Source organism: Pristiophorus japonicus, chromosome 23 (assembly GCF_044704955.1).
Source record: "Pristiophorus japonicus isolate sPriJap1 chromosome 23, sPriJap1.hap1, whole genome shotgun sequence".
Lineage (NCBI taxonomy): Eukaryota > Metazoa > Chordata > Chondrichthyes > Pristiophoridae > Pristiophorus > Pristiophorus japonicus.
In genome coordinates this window covers 56,294,326-56,313,600 of record NC_091999.1, presented here as the reverse complement: position 1 = coordinate 56,313,600, position 19,275 = coordinate 56,294,326, and the positions used below count along the sequence as shown (strand labels likewise).

The following is a 19,275-nucleotide window of genomic DNA, read 5'->3' as shown; positions in this document are numbered from 1 at the left end:
TTGAGCCACCTTTCCCGTTTAATTTTTTACTCCAGACAGGGATGTCCAATTGTTGAAGTTCATCCATGTGATTTTAAATGTTTTCCATTGCCTATCTGCCGTCAACCCTTTAAGTATCATTTCCCAGTCTATTCTAGCGAATTCATGTCTCATACCATCGAAGTTACCTTTCCTTAAGTTCAGGACCCCAGGCTCAGAATTAATTGTTTCACTCTCCATCTTAACAAAGAATTCTACCTTATTATGATTACTCTTCCCCAAGGGGCCTCGCACAACAAGATTGCTAATTAGTCCTTTCTCATTACACATCAACCAGTCTAGGATGGCCAGCCCTCTAGATGGTTCCTCGACATTTTGGTCGAGTAAACCATCCCGAATACACTCCAGCAAATCCTCCTCCACCGTATTGCTACCAGTTTGGTTAGCCCAATCTATATGTAGATTAAAGTCGCCCATGATAACTTCTGTACCTATATTGCACACATCCCTACTTTCTTGTTTGATGCTGTCCCCAAACTCACTACGATTGTTTGGTGATACACAACTCCCACTAGAGTTTTCTTCCCTTTGATATTCCGCAGCTCCACGCACACAGAATCCACGCGAATGTCCTTCCTTACTATTGCGTTAATTTCCTCTTCAACCAGCAATGCCACCCCACCTCCTTTTCCTTTCTGTCTATCCTTCCTGAATGGTGAATTTCCCTGGAATTTGCGTTCACAGCCTTCGTCACCCTGGAGCCATTTCTCTGTGATGCCAATTACATCATATTCATTAATTGCTGCCTGTGCAGTTAATTTGTCCACCTTATTACGAATATTCCTCGCATTGAGGCACAGTGCCTTCAGGCTTGTCATCTTAACACACCTTGTCCCTATAGACTGTTGCTGCAATGTGGTCCTTTTTGATTTTTGCCTTGGGTTTCTCTGCCCTCCAACTTTCCTTTTCAGCCCCCATTTTACTTCCCTCTCTCTCACTGCATAGGTTCCCATCCCACTGCCATATTAGTTTAACCCCTCCCCAAGAACACGAGAAAACTCTCTGCCGTGGACATTGGTTCTGGCCAGGTGCAGAGCGTCTGGTTTGCACTGGTCCCAGCTCCCCCAGAACCGGTTCCAATGTCCCAGGAAATTGAATCTCTCCCTTCTGCACCACACACTACTCTGAGCTATCCTGCGCTTCCTACTCTGACTAGCAGGTGGCAGTGTTAGCTATCCTGAAATTGCTACCTTTGAGGTCCTATTTGTTAATTTAGCTCCCAGCTCCCTAAATTCAGCTTGTAATTTCTCAGACAGAGTGAGTCAGACTCAAACACAAACACATAAAGAGCTCTCTTAAGACAGTGAGTGAGAGGCACAGAAACATTGCATAATCCCATTTCTTTGTCAGTTGAGAATGTTATAACTTATCAACATGAACAGATTCAACATAATACATTCGGGTACAACTGAGCAGGATGGGAGGACATCGGTTTGAATTTAAAGATTTACCAGGAATGGGGTTCGAACCTACGCAGCTATATACCCATTAAATTTTACGTCCACTTGGTCATCCGTGTTTTGTCAATGTTCGGATTTTATCTCTGTGAGAATATGGGCTGCAGATCCACTCTCAAAGACATAGGTTTTCAATGAGCATTTTCAAATAGTTATCGTAATATTGACACAGGGGCAACTCTCCTATTATTTTTCCAGTGATGCTCTAGGAAATTTCACATCCACCCGAGGGTGCAGACGGAGCTTAAATTTAACATTTCATCCGAAAGTCAACAGCTCCAACATTGCAAAATTCCCCAAGTGCTGCATTTGAGTGTCAGCCAAGATTATATGCTCAAGTCTCAGGAGTAGGAATTGCACACACAACCTCCTGATTCAGTCGAGAATTCTGCCACTGAACCAAAGCCGATACCAAAGTTCACATCCGTATTACTTTCTCCATGTCTTTTTCTAAAGTTCCAGGACAAATATAAGAAATATTCAACATTTTGAAAAAGCTCCATCCTCGTCGGGGAATTGAACGCCGACCTCGCGCGTGACAGGGAGGGATATTAACTACTACACTAACGAGGAACGGATGGGTATTTGTTTTGTCAGAGCAGGAATCGAGCTGTGAACAGAAGTGGACACCATGAGAAGTCGACAGGCACATTGAGAGACAGAGACAAACTGACAAACAGGGAGAGACAGACAGTGACATAGAGACAACGTGAGACAGAAAGTATGAGACTGAGGAGAGGCAGATTGAGTGAGAAAAAGACTCAAACGCACACATACACAGAGATGTGTGTGTGTGTGCTCTATAAAGAGACAGAGGGAAAGATTGAGAGAAAGACAGTGACAAAGAGAAAGACAGAGAAAGAGTAAGCGACAAATAGAGAGATAGACAGAGATATAAACAGGAAATGATGCAAATACTCAGCAGGTTAGAGACAGGAACTATCAGAGACAGGCTAAGAGAGAGACAGGTAGAGACATGGACAGACAGACATGATGGGAATGAGAGAGACAGTCAGACAGAGAGACTGAGAGAATCCCATTGGAACAGAACTGGACATCGTGAGAAAGAGACAGACACGTTGAGAAACAGGGAAACAGGGAGAGACAGACAGCGAGATCGAGACAAAGAGAGACAGAAACTTTGAGACTGAGAGGGAGGTTCAGACTGAATGACAGAAAGACTCAAACTCATACATACACAGAGATGTGTTTGTGTGCTCCATAAAGAGAGGGAAGCAAATAGTAATGGAATGACAGAGACAAAGACAGGGACAAAGAGAGAGACAAAGAGGGAGACAGATAGAGAGACAGACAGATATAGAGAGAGATAGAGACAATAATTCGGTTCTGTCTTTACAAAGGAAGATACAAAAAACCTTCCACGTGTACAAGGGGACTGAGAGTCTAGTGAGAATGAGGAACTGAAAGATATCCTTATTTGCGGGAAATTGTGTTAGGGAAATTGATCGGAATAAAGGCCGATAAATCCCTGGGTCCTGATAGTCTGCATCCCAGATTACTTAAGGAAGTGGCCCTAGAAATAGTGGATGCATTGGTGATCATTTTCCAACAATCTATCGACTCTGGATCAGTTCCTATGGACTGGAGGCTAGCTAATGTGATGCCACTTTAAAAAAAAATGAGGGAGAGAGAAAGCGGGTAATTCTAGACCGGTTAGCCTGACATCAGTAGTGGGGAAAATGTTGGAATCAATCATTAAGGATGAAATGGCAGCCCATTTGGAAAGCAGTGACAGGATCGGACCAAGTCAGCATATATTTATGAAAGAGAAATCATGCTAGACAAATCTTCTGGAATTTTTTGAGGATGTAACGAGTAGAGTGGACAAGAGAGAACCAGTAGATTTGGTGTATTTGGACTTTCAATAGGCTTTTGACAAGGTCCCGCACAAGAGATTGGTGCACAAAATCCAAGCGCATGGTATTGGGATTAATGTACTGACGTGGATAGAGAACTGGTTGGCAGACAGGAAGCAGAGAATCGGGATAAACAGGTCCTTTTCAGAATTAGCAGGCAGTTACTAGTGGGGTGCCGCAGGGTTGAGTGCTGGGACCCCAGCTCTTTACAATATACATTAACGATTTGGTTGAAGGAATAGTGTGTAATATCTCCAAGTTTGCGGTACACTAAACTGGGTGACGGTGCGAGCTATGAGGAGGATGCTAAGAGGCTGCAGGGTGACTTGGACAGATTAGGTGAGTGGGCAAATATATGGCAGATGCAGTATAATGTGGATAAATGTGAGTTTATCCATTTTTGGGACAAAAACACGATGGCAGAATATTATCTGAATGGCGGCAGACTAGAAAATGGGGACGTGCAACGAGACCTGGGTGTCATGGTTTATCAGTCACATACAGTGGGCACGCAGGTACAGCAGGCGGTAAAGAAGGCAAATGGTATGCTGGCCTTCGTAGCTAGGGGATTTGAATATAGGAGCAGGGAGACCTTACTGCAGTTGTACAAGGCCTTAGTGAGGCCAGACCTGCTATATTGTGTTCAGTTTTGCTCTCCTAGTCTGAGGAAGGACGTTCTTGTTATTGAGGGAGTGCAGCAAACCAGTTGCCAAACAGTTCTCTATTCACGTCAGTGCATTAATCCCAATACCATGCGCTTGGACTTTGTGCACCAATCTCTTGTGCGGGACCTTGTCAAAAGCCTTTTGAAAGTCCAAATACACCACATCCACTGGTTCTCCCTTGTCCACTCTACACGTCACATCCACAAAAAAATCCAGAAGATTCATCAAGCATGAGTTCCCTTTCATAATTCCATGCTGACTCGGTCCGATATTGTCAACAGACTGATTCCAGGGATGGAAGGACTGTCATATGAGGAGAGATTGGATCAACTGGGCCTTTATTCACTGACGTTTAGAATGATGAGAGGGGATCTCATAGAAATATATAACATTCTGACGGGAATGCACAGGTTAGATGCGGGAAGAATGTTCTCGATGTTGAGGAAGTCCAGAACCAGGGGACATAGTCTTAGGATAAGGGGTAGGCCATTTAGCACTGAGATGAGGAGAAACTTCTTCACTCAGAGAGTTGTTGACCTGTGGAATTCTCTGCCGCAGAGAGTTGTTGATGCCAGTTCATTGGATATATTCAAGAGGGAGTTAGATATGGCCCTTACGGATAAGGGGGTGAAGGGGTATGGAGAGAAAGCAGGAATTGGGAACTGAAGGAATGATCAGCCATGAACATATTGAATGGAGGCGCAGGCTCGAAGGGCCTAATAGCCTACTCCTGCAGCTATTTTCTATGTTTCTATGTTTCTAAAACAGAAAATGATGAAAATACTCATCAGGTTAGAGACAGGGACAAAGTGAAACAGGCAAAGACATGGGCAGAGATGATGGGAAAGAGAGAGACAGTCAGACAGAGAGTCTGAGAGAATCTCATTGGAACAGACGTGGGCACCGTGCGAAAGAGACAGATTGAGAGACAGAGACAAACAGAGAAACAGGCACAAACAGAGTGAGTCAGATAGAGGCAAACTCAGACTCAAGCACACAGACACATGCACAGCTCTCTAAAGACAGAAAGGCAGAGACTGAGATATACAGATACATTTCACAATTTCATTTCATGATCAGCTCAGAGAGTCATAGAGTCACAGAAAATTGCTGATTCAACAGATGAAAGTCGGGTATCACTGATCAGCATGGGAGGGAATCAATGATAAATTAAAGAGATTCGAAGAGTGGAGTACGAACTCTCGTGGGAAAATCCCATTGAATTTTAAGGCCAACGCCTTACCCACTCGGCCATCCTGGTCCTTCCAGTGTTTCGATGCTGTCTCGGTGAGAATCTGGGCTTCAACTCCAGCACACAGACACACACATGCACATCGGGTTTCAATGAGCATTTACGAAAATTTTGAGCAATATTGACACGGTGGCAACTCTCCTATTCTTTTTCGAGTAATGCTGTGGGAACGTTCACATCTACCCGAGGGTGCAGACGGAGCTTTAATTTAACATTTCTTGCGAAAGTCAACATCTTCAACAATGCAAAATTCGCCAACTACTGCACTTGAGTGTCTGCCAATATTATCTGCTCAAGTCTCAGGAGTGGTACTTAAACACACAAACTCCTAATTCAGTCGAGAATACCGCCACTGAACCAAAGCCGATACCAAAGTTCACAACCGTATTATTTTCCTCAAGACTTTTTAAAAAGTTCCATGACATACCAAATTCATGGTGATGATTTATACAGACAGTTGCACATACACAGATATATATATATACAGATAGACAGACACAGACACACACACACATAAGCAAAAATATACTCGCAACAACGGACATGCACAGATGTCTTAGACATATAGATCGATAGACAGGCTGAATCACTGTCGCAACTTTTGCTGATTTTTGCGTTTTTCTTTACGTATGTATCATGAATATTGCAGTTGAATAAAAATGATAGTTTTGAAAGGTGTGTGACGTTATTCCATCTATCTCAGGATGAGTTTTGCAGAGAACTGGTTAAATTGTGAAATGGAATGAAAAATGCTGAGAATCGTAGTCGGCAGGATTCGACGTGCAGGGGGAAAATACGATGGATTTTGTAGTTCATCGCTGTAACCTCTCGGCCACGACTACTGACTCGGTATTTCTTTAAATGTTACTCAGATAAAACTCAGTCATCCACCATCTGCAGCAGATGACACAGAATTCTGAAAAAATCTCCTCTTCCTGTATTTTTACTGTTCTGTATTACACTGGAACTTTTTAATATGAATCTATACCAAGAAACAGAAGTAAAATCCTGTATTTTGAAAAAACTTCCTGCCCGTTGGGGAATTGAAACCCTGTTTTCTGCATAACAGGCCGGGACACTAAGCACTATACCAACGAATGTGGGTTTGGTCAGAGCAGGAATCGAGCTGTGAAGAGAACTGGACTCCATGAGAAGTAGAGAGACACATTGAGAGACAGAGACAAACCGACAAACAGGGAGAGACATACAACGAGATAGAGACAACGAGAGACAGAAAGTGCGAGACTCAGAAGGAGAGGCAAACGCAGTGAGAAAAACACTCAAACACATACATATACAGAGATATGTGTGTGTGCTCTACAAAGAGAGAGAGGGAAAGAGTGAGACAAAGTCAGTGTTAATGACAGTGACAAGGAGAGAGACAGATAGAGAGAGTGCGACAGATAGAGAGAGAGACAAAGATATAAACAGACTTATGATGGAAATACTCAGCAGGTTAGAGACAGGAACTACCAGCGACAGGCAAAGAGAGACAGACAGGCAGAGGCATAGACAGACAGAGATGATGGGAAAGAGAGAGACAGTCAGACTGGGAGATTGAGAGAATCCCATTCGAACAGAACTGGACACCGTGAGAAAGAGACAGACACATTGCGAGACAGAGACAAACAGGGAAACAGGGAGAGACAGACAGCGAGATAGAGACAGAGAAAGGCAGAAAGTTTTAGACTGAGAGGGAGGGTCAGACTGAGTGAGACAAACACTCAAATACTTACATACACAGATATGTGTTTGCGTGCTCCATCAAGAGAGTGAGGCAAATAGTGATGGAATGACAAGAAAAAGAGGGAGACAGACACATATATCGAAACGAACTCATCAGGTTAGAGACAGGGACCAACACAGACAGGTAAAAACATGATGGGAAAGAGGGAGTTGGTCCCTTTGGAACAGAACCGGATACAGTGAGGCAGACTGAAAGAGACAAAGATGCAAACACATGTACAGCTCTCGAAAGCGGCAGAGACACAGATACATTTCATTACCTGCTCAGAGTGTCACCGAAACATGCAAATACAACAGATGAAAATCGGGTATCACTCAGCAACATGGGAAATAATCTCTGTTTAATTAAGCAAATACCACGAGTGGGGTTCGAACCCACGCGGGTATAAACCCATTGGATCTTAAGCCCGACGCCTTAACCACTCGGCCATCCTGGTCCCGTCAGCGATTGGATTCTGTCTCTGTGAGAATCTGGGCTTCAACTCCACCCCCATAGACACACACAAACACAGAGGTTTTCAGGGAGCATTTTCGAACATTTTTCGTCATATTGACACGGGCGCAACTCTCCTATTCTTATTCGAGTAAGGCTCTGGGACCTTTCACATCCACCCGAGGGTGCAGATGAAGCTTCAATTTAACTTTTCATCCGATGGTCAACAGCTTCAACAATGCAAAATTCCCTAAGTATTGCATTTGAGTGTCTGCCAAGATGATGCGCTCAAGTCTCAGGAGAGGGACTTACACACACGACCTTCTGAATGGAGCCACTGAAACAAAGCCGATACCAAAGATCACAACCGTATTATTTTCCCCAAGTTTTTTTTTAAGTTCCAGGACATACCAAATTCTTGGTAATGATTTCCATAGACAGTTGCACATACACAGAGACATACATGCAGATAGACATACACAGACACACACACACATACAATAACCAAAAGTATACACGCATCAACATAGAAACATAGAAATTAGTTGCAGGAGTAGGCCGTTCGGCCCTTCGAGCCTGCACCACAATTTAATAAGATCATGGCTGATCATTCAACCTCAGTATCCATATCCTGCTTTCTCTCCATACCCCTTGATCCCTTGAGTCACAAGGGCCATATCTAACTCCCTCTTGAATATATCTAACGAACTGACCTCAACAACTTTCTGCGGTAGAGAATTTCACAGGTTAATCACTCTCTGAGTGAAGACGTTTCTCCTCAACTCGGTCCTAAATGGCTTACCCTTATTCTTAGACTGTCCCCCTGGTTCTCGAACTCCCCAGCAACAGAAACATTCTTCCTGCCTCTCACTTGTCCAATCTCGTCAGAATGTTTCTATGAGATCCCCTCTCATTCTTCTAAACTCCAGTGGATACCAGCAGTGTTGATCCAGTCTCTCCTCATATGTCAGTCTTGCCATCCCTGGAATCAAGCTGGTGAACATTCGCTGTGCTCCCTCAATAGCAAGGACGTCCTTCCTCAGATTTGGAGATCAAAACTAACAAATTATTTAACGTGTGGCTTCACCAAGGCCCTGTACAACTGCAGGAAGACCTCCCTGCTCCAATATTCAAAGCCCCTAGCTATGAAGGCGAACATCCCATTTGCCTTCTTCACCGCCTGCTGCACCTGCATACCCACTTTCAATGACAGATGTACCATGACACTTAGATCAAGATATACACAGAGTGCCTTACACAAATAGACGGATAGACAGGCAGGGTGACTGTCGCTACTTTGGCTGGCTTTTGCGTTTTTCCGTCGAGAATGCTGCCACTGAACCAGAGCCGATACAAAAGTTCACAACCGTATTATTTTCCCCAATTCTTTTGAAAAAGTTCCACGACACACCAAATTCATGGTGATGATTTCCACAGACAGTTGCACATACACAGAGACATATATACAGATAGACAGTCACAGAGACACATACACACACATAACCACAAATATACATGCACCAACGGACAAACACAGATGCCTTAGACATATCGAAGGAGAGACAGGCTGAGTTACTACTTTGGCTGATTTTTTCATTTTTCTATCCGTATGTATCGTGAATATTGCAGACTGATAAAAATGTGAAAAAAATGTCAGTGTTGAAAGGTGTGGGACGTTATTCCATCTATCTCAGGATCAGTTTTGACAAAACCTGGTTAAATTGAAAATGGAATGAAAAATGCTGAGAATCGTAGTCGGCAGGATTCTAACCTACGCGCAGAAAACCCAAAGTATTTCTTACTCCATCGCTTTAACCACTCGGCCACAATTACTGTGTCTCTGGCACTTTAAATATTAATCAGAAAAAATTCAGTCGTCCATCTCTGTGCAGCAGACGGCCACAGAATCCTGAAAAAGTCTCCGTTTGCAAAAAATCTGGAAGAGGCAATCTCCTCTTGCTGTATTTTTACTGTTCTATATTGTTCTGGAACTTTTTAATAAAATCTATACCAAGAAACAGAAGTAAAATTCGACATTTTGAAAAAACTGCTGCATCGTCAGGGAATTGAACCCGGTTCTCCCACATAACAAGCGGGGATAATCACCACTTTACAGACGAGGGTACGGGTTGCGTTTGAGCAGTAATCCAGCTGTGAACAGAAGTCGACAGACACATTGATCGTCAGAGACAAACCGACAAACAGGGCTGGACAGACAGCGAGAGAGAAATTCATCGAGAGACAGAAAGGGTGAGACTGAAAAGTGAGGCAGACTCAGTGAGAAAAAGACTCAAACACCTACATATACAGAGATGTGTGTGTGTGATCTATAAAGAGAGAGAGTGAAAGAGTGAGAGAAAGACAGTGATAAAGACCGTGACAAGGAGAGAGACAGATAGAGAGAGAGCGACAGATAGCGAGAGAGACAAAGATATAAACAGAAAATGATGGAAATACTCAGCAGGTTAGAGGTAGGAACTACCAGCGACAGGCAAAGAGAGACAGATAGGCTGAAACATAGACAGAGAGAGATGATGGGAAAGACTGAGACAGTCAGATAGAGAGACTGAGTGAATCCCATTAGAACAGAACTGGACAACGTGAGAAAGAGACAGACACATTCAGAACCAGGGACAAACAGGGAAACAGGGAGAGACAGACAGCGAGATAGAGACAAAGAGAGACAGAAAGTTTGAGACTGAAAGGGAGGATCAGACTGAATGAGAAAAAGACTCAAACACATACATACACAGAGATGTATTTGCCTGCTCCATAAAGGCAGGGGGCCAAATAGTAATGGAATGACAGAGAAAAGGGCAGGGACAAAGAGAGAGAAAAAGAGGGAGACAGATATAGAGAAAGACAGATAGAGAGAGAGACATCGAGACAAAAACAGAAAATAATGGAAATACTTATCAGGTTAGAGACAGAGACAGGCAACGACATGGTCAGACAGAGTTAATGGGACAGAGAGAGGCAGTCAGACAGAGAGTCTGAGAGAATCCCATTGCAACAGAACGAGACACCGTGAGAAAGAGACAGATTGAGAGACAGCGACAAACACAGAAACATGGACAGACAGAGTGGGTCAGAGAGAGACAAAGACTCAAACACACAAACACAAACACAGCTCTCTTCAGAGAGAGCGCGGCAGAGACATTTCACAATTTCATTTCATTATCGGCTCTGAGTGTCACATCGTTACAGAAAATTGGAGATTCAGCAGATGAAAATCGGGTATCACTGAGCAGGATGGGAAAAATCTCTGTTTAATTAAGGAATTACCAGAAGTGGGGCTCGAACCCACGCGGGTATAAACCCTTTAGTCCAACGCCTTTACCACTCGGCCATCCTGTCCCTGATCCTGTCAGAGGTTGGACTCTGCCTCTGTGAGAATCTGGGCTTCAGCTCCACCCCCACAGCAACACACAGACACATTGGATTTCAGGGAGCATTTACGAACATTTTTCGGAATATTGCCACGGGCGCAGTTCTCCGATTCTTTTTCGACTAAGGCTCTGGGAACTTTCACATCCACCCGAGGGGGCAAATGGAGCTTCAATTTAAAATTTCAGCCGATTGTCAACAGCTTCAACAATGCAACATTCCCCAAATACTGCATTTGAGTGTCATCCAAGATGATGTGTTCAAGTTCAGGAGTGGGACTTACACACACAACCTCCTGATTCAGTCAAGAATGGAGCCACTGAACCAAAACCGATACCAAAGTTCACAACCGTATTATTTTCCACAAGTTTTTTAAAAAGTTCCAGGATGTACCAAATTCATGGTGATGATTTCCACAGACAGTTGCACAAGCACAGAGACATACATACAGATAGACATACACAGACACACGCACACACAACAACCAAAAATATACACGCATCAACATAGAAACATAGAGACATAGAAATTAGGTGCAGGAATATTCCATTCGGCCCTTCGAGCCTGCACCACCATTCAATAACATTATGGCTGATCATTCAACCTCAGTACCCCTTTCCTGCTTTCTCTCCATACCCCTTGATCGCTTTAGCCGTAAGGGCCATATCTAACTCCCTTTTAAATATATCTAACGAACTGGCCTCAAAGACTTTCTGCGGTAGAAAATTTTACAGGTTAACTACTCTCTGAGTGAAGAAGTTTCTCCTCATCTCGGTCCTAAATGGCTTACCTCTTACTGTTAGACTGTAATCCTTGGTCTCATACTCTCCAGCAACGAGAACATTCTTCCAGCCTTTAAACTGTCCAATCTCGTCAGAATTTTCTATGTTTCTGTGTGATCCCCTCTCATTCTTCTAAACTCCAGTGGATACCAGCCCAGTTGATCCAGTCTCTCCTCATATGTCAATCCTGCCATCCCGGGAATCATGCTGGTGAACCTTCGCTGTACTCCCTCAATAGCAAGGACGTCCTTCCTCAGATTCGGGGACCAAAACTGAACACAATATTCCAGGTGTGGCCTCACCAAGGCCCTGTACAACTGCAGTAAAACCTCCCTGCTCCAATACTCAAATCCCCGAGCTATGAAGGCGAAGATGCCATTTGTTTTCTTCACCGCCTGCTGCACCTACATGCCAACTTTCAATGACTGATGTACCATGACACGCAGATCAAGATATACACAGGTTGCCTTAGACAAATAGATGGATAGACAGGCAGGGTCACTGTCGCTACTTTGGCTGGTTTTTGCGTTTTTCTATCCGTATGTATCGTGAATACTGCAGATTAATGAAAGTAAGAAAACAGCGGCTGCATCGAAAGATGTGGGACGTTGCTCCATCTATCTCAGAATCAGTTTTGCAGTAACGTGGTTAAATTGTGAAACAGAATGAAATAAGCTGAGAAACATAGTCAGCAGGATTCAAACCTGCGCAGAGAAACCCCGATGGATTTTTTGTCCATTGTCTTACCCACTCGGCCACGACTACTGGCTCGCTGCATCATTAAATGTTACTCAGATAAAACTCAGTCATCCATCTCTGTGCAGCAGACGGCCACAGAATCCGGAAAAAGTCTCCGTTTGCTAAAAATCTGGAAGAGGCAATCTCCTCTTCCTGTATTTGTACAGTTCTATATTGCTCTGGAATTTTCAATATGAATCAACACCAAGAAACAAGTAAAATTCTGCATTTTGTAAATGTTGCCACCGCGTCGGGAAGTAGAACCACGGTCTCCGGCGTAACAGGCGGAGATACTCACCATGATACTAACGAGCATGAGTTCTATCAGAGCAGGAATCGAGCTGTGAACAGAACTGGACTCCATGAGAAGTCGACAGACACATTGAGAGACAGAGACAAACCGACAAACAGGGAGAGACAGACACCGAGATAGAGACAACAAGAGACAGAGAGTGTAAGACTGAGAACGAGAGGCAGACTGAGTGAGAAAAAAGACTCAAACACATACATATACAGAGATGTGTGTATGTGTGATCTATTACGAGAGAGAGGGTAAGAGTGGGAAAAAGACAATGATTGAGTCAGTGACAAGGAGAAAAACAGAGAGAGAGAGAGAGAGATAAAGACTAAAACAGAAAATTATGGAAATACTTCTCAGGTTACAGGAAGGGACTAACAGAGACAGGCAAAGACATGGACAGACCGAAATGATGGGAAAGAGGGAGCCAGTCAGACAAAGAGTCTGAGAGAATCCCATTGGAACAGACATGGGCACCGTGAGAAAGAGACAGATTGAGACAAACAGAGAAACAGGGACAGACAGAGTGAGTCAGACTGAGAGAGACAACGACTCAAACATAAAAACACATACACAGCTCTCTTAAGAGATAGAGAGGCAGAGACCGAGCGACACAGAGTCATTTCACAATTTCATTTCATTATCGGTTCAGAGTGTCACATTGTTACAGAAAATTGCTGATTCAACCGATGAAAATCCGGTCTCACTGATCAGAATGGGAGAATATCCGTGTTAAATTAAAGAGACACCAGGAGTGGGGGACAAACGCACGCGGGACAAACCCATTGAGTTTTAAGGCCAACGCCTCAACCACTCGGCTATTCTGGTCCTGTGAGAACCTGGATTCTGTCTCTGTGAGAATCTGGGCTTCAACCCCAACCCCACATACAAACACATGCACATCGGCTTTCAGTGAGCATTTACAAACATTTTTAGTAATATTGACACGGGGGCAACTCTCCTATTCTTTTTCGAGTAATGCTCTGGGACCTTTCATATCCACCCGAGGGTGCAGACGGAGCTTCAATTTAACATTTCATCCGAAAGTCAACAGCTTCAACATTGTAAAATTCCCCAATAGCTGCACTTGAGTGTTAGCCAAGATGATATTCTCAAGTCTCAGAAGTGCGACTTGAACACACAAACTCCTGATTCAGTCGAGAATGCTGCCACTGAACCAAAGCCGATACAAAAGTTCACAACCGTATTATTTTCCCCCAAGTCTTTTTTATAAGTTCCAGGACATATCAAATTCATGGTGATGATTTCCACAGACAGTTGCACAAACACAGAGACATATATAGAGATAGGCAGACACAGAGACACACACACACATAACCAAAAATTTGCACGCACCAACGGGCATGCACAGATGCCTTAGACATCTCGAGGGATAGACAGGCTGAATCACTGTCGCAATTTTGACTGGTTTTTGCGATTTTTTAAACGGATGTATCGTGAATATTGCTAATTAATAAAAATGAGAAAAAAATGTCAGCTTTGAAAGGGGTGGGACGTTATTCCATCTATCTCAGGATTAGTTTGGCAGAGACCTGGTGAAATGGAATGAAAAATGCTGAGAATCGTAGTCGGCAGGATTCGAACCTGTGCGGGATAACCCAATGGATTTCTAGCCCATCGCCTTAACCACTCGGCCACGACTAATGTGTCACTGCCTTTTTAAACGTTACTCAGAAAAAACTCAGTCATCCATCTCTGTGCAGCAGACGGCCAAAGAATCCTGAAAAAGTCTCTGTTTGCTCAAAATCTGGCAGAGGCAATCTCCTCCACCTGTATTTATACAGTTCTATATTGCTCTCGAACTTTTAATATGAATCTCTACCAAGAAACAGAAGTAAAATTCTGCATTTTGTAACAACTGCCTCCTCATCGGGGAATTGAACCCCGGTCTCCCGCGTGACAGGCAGGGATACTCACCACTATACTAACGAGGAACTGACGGCTACCAGATCTGTCAGAGCAGGAATCGAGCTGTGAACAGAACTGGACACCGTGAGAAGTCGACAGACACATTGAGAGACAGAGATAAACCGACAAACAGGGAGAGCCAGAAAGCAAGATAGAGACAACTACAGACATAAAGTGTGAGACTGAGAAGGAGAGGCAGACTGAGTGAGAAAAAGACTCAAACATATACATATACAGAGATGTGTGTGCGTGATCTATTAAGAGAGAGAGGGAAAGAGTGAGAGAAAGACAATGATAAAGACAGTGCCAAGGAGAGAGACTTATAGAGAGAGAGAGATAGAGACTAAAACAGAAAATTTTGGAAATACTTATCAGATTAGAGACAGAAAAGAGATGGACAGACCGAAATGATGGGAAAAGAGAGAGCCAGTCAGACAAAGAGTCTGAGAGAATCCTATTGGAACAGAAGTGGACACCGTGAGAGAGAGATAGATTGAGAGACAGAGATAAGCAGAGAAACAGGGACAGACAGAGTGAGTCAGAGAGAGGCAGAGGCCGAGCGACACAGATACATTTCGAGTAATGCTCTGGGACCTTTCATATCCACCCGAGGGTGCAGACGGAGCTTCAATTTAACATTTCATCCGAAAGTCAATAGCTTCAACATTGTAAAATTCCCCAAGTGCTGCACTTGAGTGTTAGCCAAGATGATATGCTCAATTCTCAGGAGTGCGACTTGAACACACAAACTCCTGATTCAGTCGAGAATGCTGCCACTGAATCAAAGCCGATAAAAAAGTTCACAACCATATTATTTTTCCCAAGTCTTTTTTTATAAGTTCCAGGACATATCAAATTCATGGTGATGATTTCCACAGACAGTTGCTCATACACAGAGACATATATAGAGATCGACAGACACAGAGACACACACACACACACATAACCAAAAATTTACACGCACCAACGGGAATGCACAGATGCCTTCGTCATCTCGAGGGATAGACAGGCTGAATCACTGTCGCAACTTTGACTGATTTTTTCGATTTTTTAAAGGGATGTATCGTGAATATTGCAGATTAATAAAAATGAGAAAAATTGGCAGTGTTGAAAGGTGTGGGACGTTATTCCATCTATCTCAGGATCAGTTTGGCAGAGACCTGGTTAAATTGTGAAATGGAATACAATATGCTGAGAATCGGAGTCAGCAAGATTCGAACCTGCTCGGGAAAAACCGAATGGATTTCTAGACCATCGCCTTAACCACTCGGCCACAACTACTGTGTGGCTGCCTTTTTAAACGTTACTCAGAAAAAGCTCAGTCATCCATCTCTGTGCAGCAGGCGGCCAAAGAATCCTGAAAAAGTCTCCGTTCGCTCAATATCTGGAAGAGGCAATCTCCTCCACCTGTATTTTTACAGTTCTATATTGCTCTGGAACTTTTTAATATCTTTCTCTACCAAGAAACAGAAGTAAAATTCTACATTTTGAAACAACTACCTCCCCGTCGGGGAATTGAACCCCGGTCTCCCGCGTGACAGGCGGGGATACTCACCACTATACTAACGAGAAACTGACGGGTACCAGCTCTGTGAGAGCAGGAATCGAGCTGTGAACAGAACTGGACACCATGAGAAGTCGACAGACGCATTGAGAGACAGAGACAAACCGACAAACAGGGAGAGACAGACAGCGAGATAGAGACAACGAGAGACAGAAAGTGTGAGACTGAGAAGGAGAGGCAGATTGAGTGAGAAAAATAATCAAACACATACATATACAGAGATATGTGTGTGTGATCTGTTAAGAGAGAGAGGGAAAGAGTGAGAGAAAGTCAATGATAAAGACAGTGACAAGGAGAGAGACAGATCGAGAAAGAGAGAAAGAGACTAAAAGAGAAAATGATGGAAGTACTCAGCAGGTTAGAGACAGGGCAAAGAAAGACAGGCAGGCAGAAATATAGACAGATAGAGAGAGACGATGGGAAAGAGAGAGACAGTCAGACAGAGAGGGATGATGGGAAAGAGAGAGCGAAATAGAGAGGGAGACTGAGAGAATCCCATTGGAGCAGAACTTTGACACCGTGAGAAAGTAAGAGACAGATTGAGAGACAGGGACAAACAGAGAAACAAAGAAAATTGGTGCAGTCATAGGCCATTCGGGCTTTCGAGTCTGCACCACCATTCAATAAGTTCATGCTGATCATTAAAGCTCAGTACCCCTTTCCTGCTTTCTCTCCATACCTCTTAATGCCTTTAGCCTTAATTGCCATATATAATTCCTTTTGAATATAGCCAATGAACTGGCATCAGCAACTGTCAGCGATAGGGAATACAACAGGTTAACAACTCTCTGAGTGAAGAAGTTTCTCCTCATCTCGGTCCTAAATGGCCTGCCCCTTATCTTAGACTGTGTCCCCTAATTCTGGACTTCCCCAACATCGGGAACGTTCTTGCTGCATCTAACCTGTCAAGTCCCGTCAGAATGTTTTATGTTTCTATGAGATCCCCTCTCATGCTTCTAAACTCCAGTGACTACAAGCCCAGTCGATCCAGTCTCTCCTCATATGTCAGTCCTGTCATCCCGGGAATTAGTCTGGTGAACCTTTGCTGCACTCCCTCAATAGCAAGAAAGTCCTTCCTCAGATTACGAGACCAAAACTGAACACAATATTCCAGGTGAGGTCTCACAAAGGCCCTGTACAACTGCATTAAGACCTCCGTACTCCTATACCCAAAACCCCTAGCTATAAAGGCCAAAATACCATTTGCCTTCTTCACCGCCTGCTGTAACTGCATGCCACCTTTCAATGACTGATGTACCACGACACGCAGCTCCCATTGCACCTCCCCTTTTCCTAATCTGCCGCCATACGGATAATATTTTGCCTTCGTGTTTTTGCCACCAAAGTGGATAACCTCACATTTATCCACATTATACTGCATCTGCCATGCATTTGCCCACTCACCTAACCTGTCCAATTCACCCTGCAGCCTCTTAGCGTCCTCCTCACAGCTCACACCGCCGCCCTGTTAGTCTCATCTGCAAACAAGAAGATATTACACTCAATTCCTTCATCTACATCATTAATGTATATTGTAAATAGCTGGGGTCCCAGCACTGAGCCCTGTGGCACCCCACTAGTCACTGCCTGCTTTTCTGAAAAGGACCCGTTTATCCCGACTCTCTGCTTCCTGTCTGCCAACGAGTTCTCTATCCACGTCAGTACATTACCCCCAATACCATGTGCTTTAATTTTCCACACCAATACGTGTGTGGGACCTTGTTGAAAGCCTTTTGAAAGTAAATACACCACAATCTCCGGTTCCCCTTGTCCACTAAAGTAGTTACATCCTCAATAAATTCCAGAAGATTTGTCAAGCTTGATTTCCCTTTTATAAATTCATGCAGCTTGGACCGATCCTGTCATTGCTTTCCAAATGCGCTGCTATTTCATATTTAATAATTGATTTTCCATTTTCCCCACTACTGATGTCAGGCTAACCGGTCTATAATTATCCGTTTTCTATCTCCCTCCTTTTTTAAAGTGTGGTGTTACATTAGCTACTCTCCAGCCCATACGAACTGATCTAGAGTCGATGGACTGTTGGCAAATGATCACCAATCAATCCGCTATTTCTAGGGCCACTTCCTTAAGTACTTTCCAATGCAGACTATCAGGCCCCGGCCTCGGTCTTCAATCCCATCAATTTCCCTCACACAATTACCTGACGAATAAGGATTTCCTTCAGTTCCTCCTTCTCGCTAGATCCTCGGTGCCCTAGCATTTCTGGAAGGTTATGCGTGTCTTCCTTCGTGAAGACAGAACCAAAGTAATTGTTCAACTGGTCTACCATTTCTTTGTTCCCCATTATAAATTCACCTGAATCTGACTGCAAGGGACCTACGTTTGTCTTCTCTAATCTTTTTGTCTTCACATATCTATAGAACTTTTTTATGTTTCCAACAAGCTTCCTCTTAAAATCTAATTTCCCCCTCCTAATTAAACACTTTGTCCTTCTCTGCTGAATTCTAAATGTCTCACAGTCCTCAGGTTGTGGCTTTTTCTCGCCAATTTATATGCCTCTTCCTTGCATTTAACACTATCATTAATTTCGCTTGTTAGCTACGGTTGAGCCACCTTCTCCGTTTTATTTTTACTCCAGACAGGGAAATACAATTGTTGAAGTTCGTCTATGTGATCTTTAAATGTTTGCCATGGCCTATTCACCGTCAACCATTTAAGTATCATTCGCCAGTCTATTCTAGCCAATTCACATCTCATACCATCGAAGTTTCATTTCCTTAAGTTCAGGACCCATGTCCCTGAATTAACTGTGTCACTCGCCACCTTAATAAAGAATTCTACCTTATTATGGTCACACTTCCCAAGGGGCCTCGCACAACAAGATTGCTAATTTGTCCTTTCTCATTACACACCACCCAGTCTAGGATGGCCATCCCTCCAGATGGTCCCTCGATATATTGGTCGAGAAAACCATCCCAAATACGCTCGAGGAAATCCTCCTCCACCGTATTGCTTCCTGTTTGGTTAGCCCAATCTACATGTAGAGTAAGGTCGCCCTTGATAACTGCTGTATCTTTATGGCACGCATCCTTAATTTCTTGTTTGATGCTGTCCCCAACCGCACTACTACTGTTTGCTGATCTG

At 43.6% G+C, this 19,275-nt stretch overlaps 3 non-coding genes across 3 annotated transcripts; all 3 read right to left on the bottom strand.

Moving 5' to 3' along the window:
* Positions 1-7,390: 7,390 nt before the first annotated feature.
* trnal-uaa (transfer RNA leucine (anticodon UAA)) lies at positions 7,391-7,473 on the bottom strand. The gene has a single exon. It is a non-coding gene; the product is annotated as a tRNA-Leu (tRNA).
* A 7,084-nt stretch (positions 7,474-14,557) lies between these two features.
* Positions 14,558-14,629, bottom strand: trnad-guc (transfer RNA aspartic acid (anticodon GUC)). Its single transcript has one exon. It is a non-coding gene; the product is annotated as a tRNA-Asp (tRNA).
* Positions 14,630-16,103: 1,474 nt separating this feature from the next.
* Positions 16,104-16,175, bottom strand: trnad-guc (transfer RNA aspartic acid (anticodon GUC)). The gene has a single exon. It is a non-coding gene; the product is annotated as a tRNA-Asp (tRNA).
* Between the last annotated feature and the right edge of the window lie 3,100 nt (positions 16,176-19,275).